Here is a 14,987-nt window from a genome sequence, read left to right as displayed (position 1 = left end):
CCCACACAGTGTGTGACTATCAGAATGCAGTTACATTCAGTTATAAATACAGGTTTTTTTTATAGAGAACCATCTCTTAGTATAATAAATGAAGAGATATCAGGAATTAGGATGTCAGTCCATTGAATCTTCTTGGTCCATGGATGATGTGGCATAACGGCCTCTTTTGTGAGAATGATGATTCCCATTTTGTTCTGATATTTTCTGGGTGCTGCCTGAAGGTGAAGATGATGCCATTCTTCTGCGTGTGGGAGAGTTGCTGCTTGTGGGTTCTGTCAGATTTAATTTTAAAAGGGTTTGTTGTAGTTCATCTGCTGATCTGCTTCTGTAAATTGTACCTTGGTAGTTAAATCTGACTGAAAAGGGGAAGCCCCATTGATACAGTGGGGGTCATTTACTATAACTCCAGGAAGTACTGGGCACTATGGCAAATAATAGAGCCCATTTTAGCCAAATGGAAACAAAACGGCGAATTTGCGCATGAAAATCAGCGATATAAGCAGAGAACAAACGTTTGTAAATTCTAAATTGCCGCTAATTAGCGCTTCCGCGTATATACAAATGCCAATTCTTATCAAGTTGTTATATAGCACTGTACTGTAGCCGTGATCCATGTATGTGAAAGAAACATTTTTTATCAGAGATGTGCTCTAGTTCCCGTGCATCTATTGATTTATATTGCAATTATTATTCCTAGTTTTTTTCCTTCTTTTGCTAAGAAATGCAGTTCTGAATGATTATTACATAGTAATGTCTGCTATTCTGTAAAGTTACATGTATTAATCATTTAGGTTACCTATTTGTTGTATGTTGTTTTTTTTCATGTTTTTGATTTATTATTTATTAATTTAGTTGACTATAAAGCAGTAATTACTTATGTTCATTCTTCAATAATACTACACTATTCTGCAGGTCTTGTACTTAGCACAATGGCTTAGTGGTCTGCTTGGATATCTCCACACCACTCATGGTATGAGTTCAAACAACAGCCAACCTACCATCCACCAGCTGTGTTTATTTTTTCAGTGCACAAGTGAATTAAAATAAACAAACAAAGAAATGTAAACTGCCCTTTAGCTAGTGTGTGGTGTTTGGAATGTCACATCATAATATAATTGAATACTTACATACCATTGCATGCATTTAAAGAGTTAATACAATAAAAACTTTCACATTAAACTGCATTGGCTACTTGGCAATCACCTATTTTCAGTAAATATATACACATATATTTGTGTTGCTTCGGCTAATTGGCTAACTGGCATTCTCCTTTTCCCACCAATGCAATCTTTTAGGATTTTTCTGTGGGATTTGAACCCATGAGTCTTTCAATACCTGAATGTTTGAAGGTAGAGGTGCTAACTGCTAGCCTATTGGGCTGAGCTCAATTATACGTACAAAATACTTTTACTAGTGTTTGATGTGTTATATACTATACAATAAAGTTTATCAAATGTAAACTGCTTGTTAGCTAGTGTGTGGTGTTTGGAGATTCACACCATAATATTAGTGAATACTTACATACCATTGCAAGCATTTGAAGATTTAATACAATAATATCAGCCACATTAAAGTGTATTGGCTACTTGGCATTCACTGTATGCTGCTTTGGCTAATTGGCATTCTCCTTTACTCCACCAATAGTAATCTTTTAGGACTCTTCTGTGGGATTTGAACCCATGAGTCTTTCAATACCTGAATATTTGAAGGTAGAGATGCTAACTGCTAGCCTATTGGGCTGAGCACAATTATATATACAAAATACTTTTACTAGTGTTTGATGGTTTATATACCATACAATAAAGTTTACCAAATGTAAACTACTTGTTAGCTAGTGTATGGTGTTTTGGAGATTCACACCATAATATTAGTGAAGACTTATTTATTTTTATTTAAGGTACTTCTATAGTGCCGTCAATTTACGCAGTGCTTTACATATACATTATACACTAATATGGGCCCCTACCCTCAAGGAGCTTACAATCTAAGGTCCCTAACTCACATTCATATACTAGGGCCAATTTAGACAGAAGCCAATTAACCTGCCAGCATGTCTTTGGAGTGTGGGAGGAAACCGGAGTACCCGGAGGAAACCCACGCAGGCACAGGGAAAACATGCAAACTCCAGGCAGGTAGTCTTGTGGTGTGGTTGGGAATACGAACCAGCGACCCTTTTTACTGCTAGGTAGGGATGAGCAGACCCCCCCCCCCCGTTCGGTTCGCACCAGAACATGTGAACAGGAAAACAGTTTGTTCGAGCACGCGAACACCGTTAAAGTCTATGGGGGTCATTTACTATAGTGCCAGGAAGTACTGGGCACTATGGCAAATAATAGCTCCCATTTTAGCCAAATAAAATTTCAACAGGCGAATGTGCGAATGAAAAACTAGCGCTATTAGTGAGAAATTCTAAGCTGGCGCTAATTAGCGCTTCCGCGTATATGCAAATGCCAATTCCTACCAAGTTGTTATATAGTACTGCACTGTAATCATGATCCATGTATGTGAAAGAAACATTTTATGTGAGATGTGCTCTACCTCGTGTGCATCTATTGATGTATGTTGCAATAAGTATTCCTAGTTTTTTCCTTCTTTTGCTAACTAATGCAGTTATGAATGATTATTACATAGTAATGTCTGCTATTCTGTAAAGTTACATGTATTAAACATTTAGGTTACTTATTTGTTGTATGTTGTTTTTTATTTTTTTAATCTAGGTGACTATAAAGCGGTAATTATTTATATTCATTCTTTAATCATACTACACTATGCAGGTCTCATACTTAGCACAATAGCTTAGTAGTCTGCTCAACTGTCTCCACAGCACTCATGGTACAAGTTCAAATACCAGCCAACCTACCATCCCCCAGCTGTGTTTATTTTTTCAGTGCACAAGAGAATTAAAATGAACAAACAAAAAAATGTAATCTGCCCATTAGTTAGTGTATGGTGCTTGGAATTTCACACCATAATAGTATTGAATACTTACATATCATTGCATGCATTTGAAGAGTTAATATAATAGAATCAGCCAAATTTAAAGTGCATTGGCTAATTGGCATTCACCTATTTTCAGCATATGCTGCTTTGGCTAAATGGCAAATAGTCATTTGCTTTTTTTTTCACCAATTCAATCTTTTAGTATTTCTCTGTGGGATTTGAACCCATGAGTTCTTCAAGGTAGAAGTGCTGACCGCTAGCCTATTGGGTGTAGCACAGTCATACATAGAAAACACATTCACTAGTGTTTGATGTTTCTTCTCCCCGAGCTGTCTCTCCTGCTGCCACCATCTTCTCCCGCTGATGTGTTCTTCAGCGCAGCCGGTTACCCACTAATAAAAAAAAACGCCGCTCTTCTTGTGGCGGTCTTCTGTGGCCAACCGATAATGTCACCCGGAGAGTCCACTCCATGGCTATGTAAGAGACGCCACACAGCGGGTGACAACACAGCGGAGGAAGACCACCATGGAAGAAGAGCAGCTTTTTTTTATTAGCGGGTAACCAGCGGTGCGGAAGAACACAGCAGATGGCGGTGGCAGGAGAGACGGCTCTGGGAGAATACAGCTCGGGGAGAAGATGGAGGAGGGAGAGACAGCGTCTGGAGAAGATGGCTCAGGGAAGAAGACAGCTCAGAGCTATTCTACAATAAAGGACTTGTCAAAAACCGGCTATTAATTTTTTTACATTTCACTGCTTTTTTTGGTGAATGGGTAGGGGTAAAATGTACCCCATACCTATTCACATAGGGGGCAGGATCTGGGAGCCCCCTTGTTAAAGGGGGCTTCCAGATTCTGATAAACCCCCTGCCTGCAGACCGACAACCACCGACCAGTGTTGTCGGGAAGAGGCCCTTGTCCCCATCAACATGGGGAAAAGGTGCTTTGGGGCATGTGGCCTGGTAAGGTTCAGAAGGGGAGGGTGCTCACTCGTCCCCCCCTATCCTGACCTCCAGGCTGCATGCTTGGATAAGGGTCTGGTATGGATTTTGGGGGCCCCACATCAAATTTATTTTACATTTTGGTGTGGGGTTCCCCTTAAAGTCCATACCGAAGGGCCTGGTATGTACTGGGGGGACCCTACGACATTTTTTTCCTTGAATTTTGGAATTCCATACCATATTATTGAATAAGTGCATACCATTGCATGCATTTGAAGAGTTAAAATATGGAATAAAGCAAGCTGATGTGCTTTGGCTAAATATGCTTCTGAGTACAATGCACACTTCCAGGAGGTGATGCTGTCAGTGGGATTTGAATTCATGGCTTGAACTTTTGGGGGCAGCAGGGTATACCGCTATGCTACAGAGCTGAGCACTTACCTACAGAGAAAATACATTTACTAATGTTTGATTCAATACAATAATGTTTTGCATTTCAGGCATTAATATTATAGTAACAATCATGCTCGTGCCGATGTGGCATTGGCTAATAGGCATTTGCCTCTTTTCAGCATATGCTGCTGAGTACAATGCAAGCTTTCAGTAGGTGATACCATCTGTGTGATTTTCAGCCATTTGAGCACAATTATATTGAGAACATATGTTTACTAGTGTTTGATGGTGGGACTACTTTATATTCTAGGTATAAAATAGTACTCAGCACAGTGACTTAGGCACCTTTCACACTTGTCGCAGGGAAAGACACGCAACTTTCCCATGATTTTGCATCAGCAATTTTGCCACAATTCCAGGGAATACCTGTATAAACTTGAGGTCTATGGACCTCAACTCGCATCAAAGTCAGACCAAAGTAGTACAGGGACTACGTTGAAGTCAGTGTTACTTGAAGTTGCACAGATATGAATGGTACACATTAAAAATCATGGGGTATGACTTGTCATACGACTCTGATGTCCAAAGTCGCACAAGTGTGACTCAGCCCGACTTTGTCAGCGATTTCAGAGACATCAGTGCACTTTCCTGCACAGATGTCTAGTGAAATCACATAGGTCCCAACTGTTCTCCTTTAAGAAGGTGTCCTATGCCTACCTACTTTTGCTAATAGGTGTCCCTTATACCCATCTCAAAAAGTTGGGAGGTAAGAAATCGCCCCCTGAAGTCGCCCAAAGTAGTGCAGGAACTACTTTTGGGAATCGTTGTGGCGTCGCACCAATTCGGACAGTTCAAATGGCCATCAATAGGCGCCGATTTGGCCTACAATTTGACATGTCAATTCAGACCTATGTGAACATGGGTGAAGTTGCATAGATATTAGAGCTGCACGGTTCTGGCCAAAATGAGAATCACAATTTTTTTGCTTAGAATAAAAAGATCACGATTCTCGCGACGTAAAAACTTTCACATTATCACATTATCCCACAAAAAAATATCCCACAAAACTTTTCTTTTTTTTTTTTTTTTAATTCATTAAAGTACTTTTTTCCAAAAAAAAATGCATTTGAAAGGCGCAAATACAGTGTGACATAAAATATTGTAACAACCACCATTTTATTCTCTAGGGTCTCTACTAAAAATATATAAATAATGTTGGGAGGTTTTAAGTAATTTTCTAGCAAAAAAAAAAAAAGATTTTAACCTGAAACCAACAAATGTCAGAAAAATGTTTAGTGTTTAAGTGGTTAAACTTTCCTTACTTACACAGAATTCTATTTCATTGACAAATTGTTACAAGGTTTCTAGTTAAGTTCACTGATAAAGAATGTTCTAATTCTTGGCAGACTTCCTGGTTTTTCGGCTGTGGCTTCAGAAGAGCAGAGAGAGTTCTTTACATAGCAAGAATTGTGAAACTCTTTTTTCAAGATCGTAAAGGGGAAAAAAATCACAATGACGATTAATCGTGCAGCTCTAATAAATATGCATGGAAATCAAGGGGGACAACTTTTCATGTGACTCTGAGGTCCAAAGCTCCATGAAAAGTCACCCAAGTGTGAAAGTAACCTAATGCGATTAATTGATAACACCTTTGAATAAGGCCCCATTTGCACTTGTGCGACCTTAAAATTGCACAGCTTTGTCATGACTTGAAGTAATGTCTGTGTAATCTTGTGGTGTATGGACCTCAAATTGCATCAAAGTCAAACCAAGGTAGTGCAGGGACGAATTTGCTACACCTTCAGGATGCACAAGTGACAATAGGGCCAAATTCAAAGGTGTTATCCTTGAATCTCATTCGCACTGCTGCAACCTGAAAGTCACACTATTTTGCTGCCACTTTGCCGCTGCAACTTGGCCCCAACTTCTGGGAATGCCTGTGTAATATTGTACCCAAAATACCTCAAGTCACACCAAAGTAGTACAGGGACTACTTTGAAGTTGGTGCGACTTAAAGTAGCACAGATATGAATGGTTATCATTGAGAATCATGGGGTACAACTTGTCATGCAACTCAGAGGTCCAAATTTGCTGGAAAATTCGCCCAACTGTGAAACAAGTCATATATATTTTAATAAAAGGAGCTCTCATTTATACTTGCATAGTCCTTACTGATTTACATCAGCAGAACAAATGCAGGAAGTGATGTGTGCACACGGGACAGAAGCAAATGTGTGGTGATGCTAAACAAATCAATGAACCCCACCCACACCAAATCTAACTATGACATCCACCCCCGCATTGATTAAGTACAAGTACATATCCTACACTTACCCAGCCAATGAGCAGCGCCTCCTCTCTGCTAAAGAGACCTCGCCATGTCCACCTAGATGGAGATCCTGACCAGCACAGGAACTTCCGGGTGCACACAATGACTAATTTCTGGGTCAGAAGGTGAAACCACACTTTTGATTGCAGCTGCGAATATTTGATCTCAACCATGATTAGTATTTTTTATTTTCAGCTATGCAAATCTGTATTTCTACATATATTTGAAGGTAAACTTAAGGGAGTTTGCTAAGAAATGGTGTCCCTGGGTTAGCAGCAGGTGAATTACAAAGGCAAAAGGCCCAGTTTGAGCCCTGGTTCACACTGACAGCGGGAGGAAAGCGTTCAGCTGAACTCCCACAATTTAATTCCTGCATGTCAGTCCCGCCTGTGTGGGGCAACATCAGAGACATCGGTGCAGGTTTTTGCACCAATATCAATACAAATTGCACCAATTAGAACAGTGCAATTGCCACAGATTTGACATGTCAAATCACACCAATGTGAACCAGAGCTGACACATTCAAACACTGCCTATCCACCAGCTGAATTCATTACCTGAAATTCTCCACAGCTGTTGATGATAAAGGTGGAATCTTTATATATAACTTGCAGTTGTGCAGAAGCCTAGGTTTACATTGGAGCGATTGGTCATGCGATTTGAGAGATCAAATCGCATGACTATTGGCAATGGCACTGTTCCAATCGATGCAACTTTTTTTGTGGCACCGCATCAATTTGCTAAATTAGTTCCTGCACTACTTTTGCCGATTTCAGGTGCGACTTCAATAGACATTTGTGTATGAAGCCACCTGAAATCACGCTGACCTTGCTACTTTGAAATCGTGCTACTTCAAGTGAAGTAGTGCAATTTCAAAGTAGCATGTGAACCAGGGCAAAGAGATTAGTTTTTTGGTGCACAAATACATATTGAAATAAAATATAAAAGATATAGCACTGTCCCAAAACCACCACCCACAAAAACTAAAGAGAAAGAAAAGTAGAAGGAAAAAAAAAAAAAAAAAAAAAAAACACCACCCCACACACACACCACAACAAAAGCTTAATGTACTTTTATTTTACCAGCAGAAAAAAAATAAATTTACATTTACTAGCTTCAAAAAAATTTGGACAGGATATATGGTACTACATTTAGCAACGGAATTTTAAGGGCCCTGCTCATAGGAGCTTACAATCTAAAATTAGACAAAACCTTAGAGTGGATACAGCTTTAATTTCAGTGTATAACGGGCAACACATCACATTATTATCTGAAAGATTATAGAAACATACTTAACAGTCATTCTTACAAAGCATTCCAACATAATATTACAAAAGACTTATTTAAAACACCTACCACCAGCCCACAATCCACACATACATAGGTGACCATGTTCTGCTGGAAGCTGCATTTCGGTGTACACGATTAAACGAGATCATAAAGAGTAGGTCAGCGGATGCTTCCAAACAATGTTTGCATGGTCAGACAGGAACAATACACACACAACATTGACAGCATGGCCACATAAACCCACTTTTGATTGAAAAAATGCACAAGAATTTCATCAAATCTCCCAATATCATTCCTACTCCATCACAACAAAAAACCTGACCTTCTCAGGCCAAACGAACCCCCCTACTGCAGGCCTTTATATAAGAGAGGTTTTATTGTTAGAACACTGACACACCCAATAGAAGTACATGCCCACCAGTATCTTTCAATCTGTCTCTTCATGTATGTCTAAAGTGATTGCACCTGATGAGCAGGAACACATAATAGTATTTGCAACTGTGTTAGCCCTTGGCTATGTGCATCAAATCTCCAACTACAGGACAAAGATCAAAGTCCATTTGCATCCACATAAACAAAGCAACAGTTTTCTAAGCATATGTACCTGTGCAGTGTAAACCCTAAAATTTGAAATGTCCAAGTCCCTGGGCATGATTAGTGCTAATAAACATTAACATCAGTCCCTGGCTGCAATGAGCTTCCAATATAAAGTCCAAAATTAACTTTCTTACATTAGAACCTATTTCGACAGGAGACAAATAAGATGCCAGCATGTCTTTGGATTGTGGTGAGAAACCCACACAGGGAGAGTGTTCTGTTGTGTTGAGGTCAGGACTCTGTGCAGGCCAGTCAAGTTCCTCCACCCCAAAATCACTCATCCATGTCTTTATGGACCTTGCTTTGTGCACTGGTCCAAATGATTTGGTGGAGGGGGATTATGGTGCGGGGTTGTTTTTCAGGGGTTGGGCTTGGCCTCTTAGTTTCAGATAAGGGAACTCTTAAGGCATCAGCATACCAAGACATTTTGGACAATTTCATGCTCCCAACTTTGTGGGGACAGTTTGGGGAAAGCCCCTTCCTGTTCCAACATGACTGCACACCAGTACACAAAGCAAGGTCCATAAAGACATGGATGAGCAAGTTTGGGGTGGAGAAACTTGACTGGCCTGCACAGAGTCCTGGCCTCAACCCGATAGAACACCCTTTGGCTGAATTAGAGTAGAGACTGCAAGCCAGGCCTTCTCATCCAACATCATTGCCTGGCCTCACAAATGCACTTCTGGAAGAATGATCAAACATTCCCATAGGCAGACTAAACCTTGTGGACAGCCTTCCCAGAAGCTGTTCTAGCTGCAAAGGGTGGGCCAAATCAAATTTTAACCCTACGGACTAAGACTGGGCTGCCATTAAAGTTCATGTGTGTGTAAAGGCAGGCGTCCCAATGCTTTTGGCTATATAGTGTATCTGGAAAAGACTTACAATGGTGGTGGAACCCTCCTATACATAACTACTACAATTAGACATAGTTATAGGACCTGGGAGATGAGACAACTTCTCTACATGAAGTAACATGGTTGGGTTTTGAACCCAGAGGCTCAGAGATACTAAGCAGAAGTTCTAACCTCTAAGCCACAGAGCTGCCACGTGTGAGACCCTCCTACACATAACTACACATAAATACACATAAAAACACATAAATACTGCATTTCTGTGGACATACAGGTGATGGAATTACATTACTCAAGAGTTATTCTTCTTGATTTATTCTGTGATATTTGGTGTTTTTTTGTGGGTGAGAGTAGAATATTACCCTTAAATTTTTGGGAATTACATTTTGATTTCTGATGTTGGTACACATATCACATTTTTTGGGCTCAAATTATGAATATTTGGAAATAATACAAAGCACAAAAAATTGTGATTCATTTTAAATTTTCGTCAGCAATGGTATTGTTTGTGGATTATAAAGACTCCTGTGTGAGTTTGGGGTAAAGATTATTGTGAGATGAAGAGTAACAAGTGAAAGTGACAGAGAAAAATATATTTTACCAAAACATCAAAACATTCCACATTGTAGCATTCTTAAAATCAAAATATTTTAAGTAGAAGCAACAATGTTGCAAAGGAAAATTTATTTCACAGAAAGATACATTTCATCTCAACATTAAAAGGTTTTTTTGTGAAAGTTAGAATTGTTCCATTAGAATCAGTGACTGAAACTTCATTTGGACTAAATTAGAGCAGATTTTAACTCCCAAAAAATGCTCTCTAATTAGCTCTCATTTTGGTATTTACTATAGCTCCAGGTAAAAAAGACACTTGAGTTAAAATGAGAGTTATTTTCAGGTCTGAGCATGCTCAGTTGTGTTGGCACCTAGTTGTCCAAATTTTTCACTTTTCAGACTTTTAAAGATATTTCGTGTAGAAATCACTTTTTCACACAGTTTAAAAGCAGATAATCTTTAAATAATATACCGCATATTTCAGTACTATTTAGGCAATTATATCATGCTCTAAACATTATTTCCATGTGCAATTCTCTAGGTTTTAGCAGAGTAAGGGTTTGGGCTCTATTTAGTTTCAGGGAGTTATAGTAAATTCGATTTTGGGAGAATTTTCTCACCAGCGCTATAGTGAATACCGTTTTAGCGCGAATTAGCGCTAATTCGCGGCAATTTGCGCGAATTAGCGCCATAGCGCTATAGTAAATGACCCCCATAATGTTGTGGCGTTGCAGATCCATTAGTTGGGGTTTCATGGATCGTCTTTTAGTAATAGTAAGTTGGGATAGGTCAGCAAAAATTTGATAATCGTGTCCTTGAAAAATAAGTTCCTTTTTTTCTCTTGCAGCAATTAGTATTTGTTCTTTCATTCTGTAATAATGAAATTTTGTGATTATATCACGTGGGGGTCCATCTTTCTTTTTGGCTGTGAGGGCTCTGTGTACTCTGTCCAGTTCTAAACGTTCAATAGGGATATCTGGCTTTAGTTCTTGTAATAGAGCAGTAATAGTAGATTGCAGGTCTGTCACAGTTTCAGGTATTCCCCTTATGCGCAAGTTTGAACGTCTGGCTCTATTTTCGTAATCTTCGAGCTTAGTTTGAAGTATTAAATTCTCTTCTTTTAATTGTTCCAATTCTGTTATATTTACTTGGGTTGTAATTTCAATTTCATCCATTTTTATTTCTAGGGCTGCGGTGCGGTTTCCCAACTCTCTTATTTCTTTGGTTAGGCTGTTTGTTATTTGGTCTGAGGTTTGTTTTAAAGCCTTATGAAGCATCTTTTCAAATTGTAATAATATTACTGGGGATACTGAGGAGGCTTGTGGAGAAGTTTGTGAGAGGATTTGTTCTGTATCTGACTCAAATGGAGAGTCTTGCTGTGACATTTTCTGTCTGTGAGAGCGCCCTGATGCTGTATCTTGTGAGGTGACTGGAGCTGCTTTAGTTGCAGTGAGTGCCTGTGAGCTCTTTGTGAGGTGATTTTTATTTCTGCCACGGCTTCCTCCCAGTACCATATTTCCTGCCCAAACTTTCACAGTTTGTTCCCTGGGGCAAAAAGGTTCAAATGGATACCTTTTGAGCCTGCAGGCTCCGCTTTGTCCTTCTCTTCTCTCCTCAGCGGTGTGGAGCTCTAACAATGCATGTCTGCTCCGCTAGGCTCTGCCCATCTCCCTCCAAAAAATCTATTTTTAAGCTTTTTGGAAAACATAGGGAAGGGTTATCACCCCTGTAACATTTGTTTTGCTGTCTGTGCAGCTCTAAAGAAGATTTCACCTCACTTTCTGTCCCAATGACAAATGTTTTTTGAAAATTTGGGGTTTTTAGTGAAACAAAGATTGGTAATAAAGCATCAGTGAAGATATATTATCCCATATCCCATATTAACTCTTACAGGAGAGAATTTCCCTTCCTAGGGGTAGATTTCATCACACTTCCTGTTGTCTCCTTCCATTTGCAAGTAGGAGTCGTTTGTAAGTTGGATGTTTGAAAGTAGGGGCCTGCCCTATATGCTCTGCAGAAATTGGGGCCTTAGGTGTTGGTGTTGCCACAACACTGTAAGCCCTCACAGTTACGCAGGAATGGGCGCAGGAATGGGCCCTGCTGTGAAATATTAGATCAAGAATTGTAATTACATGCCATTGTTGAACAGGGGCAGAAAAATTGGGCCTTTGGTGGTGGTGGCGCTGGGGCCACAACACTGTAAGTCCTCACAGTTACTCTTGGTGGGCGCTGGAACGGGCCCTGCTATGAAATATTATATCAAGAATTGTAATTACATGCCATTGTTGAACAGGAGCAGAAATATTGGGCCTTTGGTGGTGGTGGTGGTGTTGCCACAACACTGTAAACCCTCATAGTTACTCTTGGGGGGTGCAGGAATGTGAAATATTAGATCAAGAATTGTAATTACATGTCCCTGTTGAACAGGGGCAGAAAAATTGGGCTTTAGGCACTGGTGCCAAAACACTGCAACCCCTCACAGATGCTATAGTTGGAGCGCAGGAATGAGCCCTGCTGCAAAGTATTGCATCAAAAGTTTTAATTACATGCCCCTGTTAAACAGGGGCAGAAAAATTGGGCCTTGGCAACTGGTGGCGGTGCCTAGAACCAAAAATGTTCTTACAAGCTATCAGCATGAAAATTGAGGAGGAAGAGGATTGTGACTCAGCATAACAGGATAGTCACTCAGCATCAGCATAGGCAGTCTTGAAGGGATCTCACATTAAAAAAAACAATCAATCGGTTACATCAGCATCAGGTGCTTGGTAGCTGGTGATCCAAGACTGATTCATTTTTATGAAGGTCAGCCGAGCAACCGATTCAGGGGACAGGTGCACCCTGTGATCGGTTACAAAGCCTCCAGCAGCACTAAATGTGCGTTCCAAAAGAACGCTGGATGCAGGACAGACCAGTAGCTCAATTGCATACTGTGCAAGCTCTGGCCAGTGATCCATCCTCAAGACCCAGTAACCCAGTAGATTTTCGGTGGGAAAGGTGTCCAAGTCTGATCTTGGCCCTAGGTAATCCTGCACCATGTGAATCAGACGCTGGCAATGGTTGCAGACCTTGGGGTTACGGACTAAAAAATTGTCTGAACGCATCGGTCAGACGGCCACCTTCTCCACAGCTCCTTCTGTGACTTAACGAAGTCTTACCAACACGTTGTCCAGGAGGACTAGGAAATTGTAACCTCTCAGGCTCTGGAAACGCGTTGCATAAACCTTTCTGCAAGATGTTTCATCCTCTGCTCCCTCTGCGACAGCAAGATGAGGTCCGCAACTTACCCTTGTAACATGGATCAAGGAGGGTTGCCAGCCAGTAATCATCCCACCCTTTGATACCACGAATATGAGGATCCTTCGGCAGGCTTTGCAGGATCAGGGAGGCCATGCAGCGTAGGTTTGCTGAGGCATTCGATCCAGAGTCCTCTGGGTCACTAAGGATGACATGATCCTCAGCCACCTCCTCCAAGCCACGTACAAGTCCATGGGTTTCTTGGGACTGTAAATGATAAATGTAAATGTAAATGATAAATGTAAATGTAAATGATGTAAATGTAAAAGACTGCTGCTGATGCTGAGTGCCAGGCTCCACCTCCATGCTGACACAGTCCTCCTCCTCATCCTCTTCCTGTGTGATCGGCAGGCACGCAGGAACACTGTCTGGATAAAGGGGGCCTTGAGCCATAAGGAAGTCCTCCTTTTCCTCCCTCTGTTCTGCCTCAAGTGCCCTGTCCATTATTCCGTGCAGCGTGTGCTCCAATAGGTGGACAAGAGGGACAGTGTCACTGCTCACAATCCTCGTGGCCTCCTCAAATAGTGATAGGACAGTGCATGCATCAGGGTCATAGCCCACTGGCGTGGGGAAAAAAAAACAAGATCCCCTGACCCTGTCCTTGTGCCATAGTTGCATAGGTACTCATTGATGGCCCTCTGCTGTGTGTGCAGCCACTGCAGCATGGCCAACCTTGAGTTCCACCCGGTGGGCATGTCACAAATTAGGCGGTTCTTGGGCAGGTTAAATTCCTTTTGGAGGTCAGCCAGCTGAGCACTGGCATTATATGACATGCGGAAATGCACACAGACTTTCCTGGCTTGCCTCAGGACATCCTGTAAGCCCAGATACCTGCCCAAGAACCGCTGCACCACCAAGTTAAGGACGTGAGCCAAACAGGGCACATGGGTCAGTTGTCCCTGTCGGAGGGCGGAGAGGAGGTTGGTGCCATTGTCGCAAACCACCATACCTGGCTTAAGCTGGTGTGGTGTCAACCACCTCTGAACCTGCCCCTGCAGAGATGACAGAATCTCTGCCCCAGTGTGGCTCCTGTCCCCCAAGCACACCAGCTCAAGCACCGCATGGCATCTCTTTGCCTGCATGCTTGCGTTGCCTCTTGAACACCTATGGAGCACCGCTGGTTCTGAGCACAAATCAGCACAGGAAGAGGCTATGGAGGAAGAAGAAGAGGAGGGTGTGGAGGAGAGAGGTGTAGCAGAATCACCACTAGTAGAATTTTGGAGGCGTGGTGGTGGAACAACCTCCAACACTACTGCACCCTGTCCTGCATCCTTCCCAGCTGCCAGAAGAGTCTCCCAGTGCGTGGTGAAAGATAGGTAACGTCCCTGTCCATGCCTGCTGGACCATGAGTCAGCGGTAATATGCACCTTACCGCTGACCGCCCTGTCCAGCGAGGCCAAGACATTGCCTTCCACATGCCGGTAGAGAGCCAGAATCGCCTTCACTGAGAAAAAGTGGCGTTTGGGAACCTGCCACCGAGGAACCGCACATTCCACAAATTCACGGAATGGAGCAGAGTCTACCAACTGAAAAGGCAGCAGTTGAAGTGCTAGCAATTTAGCCAAGCTAGCATTCAACCACTGGGCATGTGGATGGCTGGGAGCGAACTTCTTTTGGCAGTGCAGCAGCTGGGGCAGGGAAATTTGCCTGGTACAATCTGACGTCGGTGTACCAATAGCTGATTGCCCGCAAGTACTTGGCTGTGACACATCTAATTCTACAACTTCATTCCTCTCAGTGCAGGTTTCAGAGAGGACTGAAGGTATAGTGGGGTTGGAGATCCCAGCTGAAGAGGAGCAAG

The sequence above is a fragment of the Aquarana catesbeiana genome, linkage group LG04, assembly GCF_042186555.1.
Source record: "Aquarana catesbeiana isolate 2022-GZ linkage group LG04, ASM4218655v1, whole genome shotgun sequence".
Classification (NCBI taxonomy): domain Eukaryota; kingdom Metazoa; phylum Chordata; class Amphibia; order Anura; family Ranidae; genus Aquarana; species Aquarana catesbeiana.
This window is presented reverse-complemented; position numbering follows the sequence as displayed.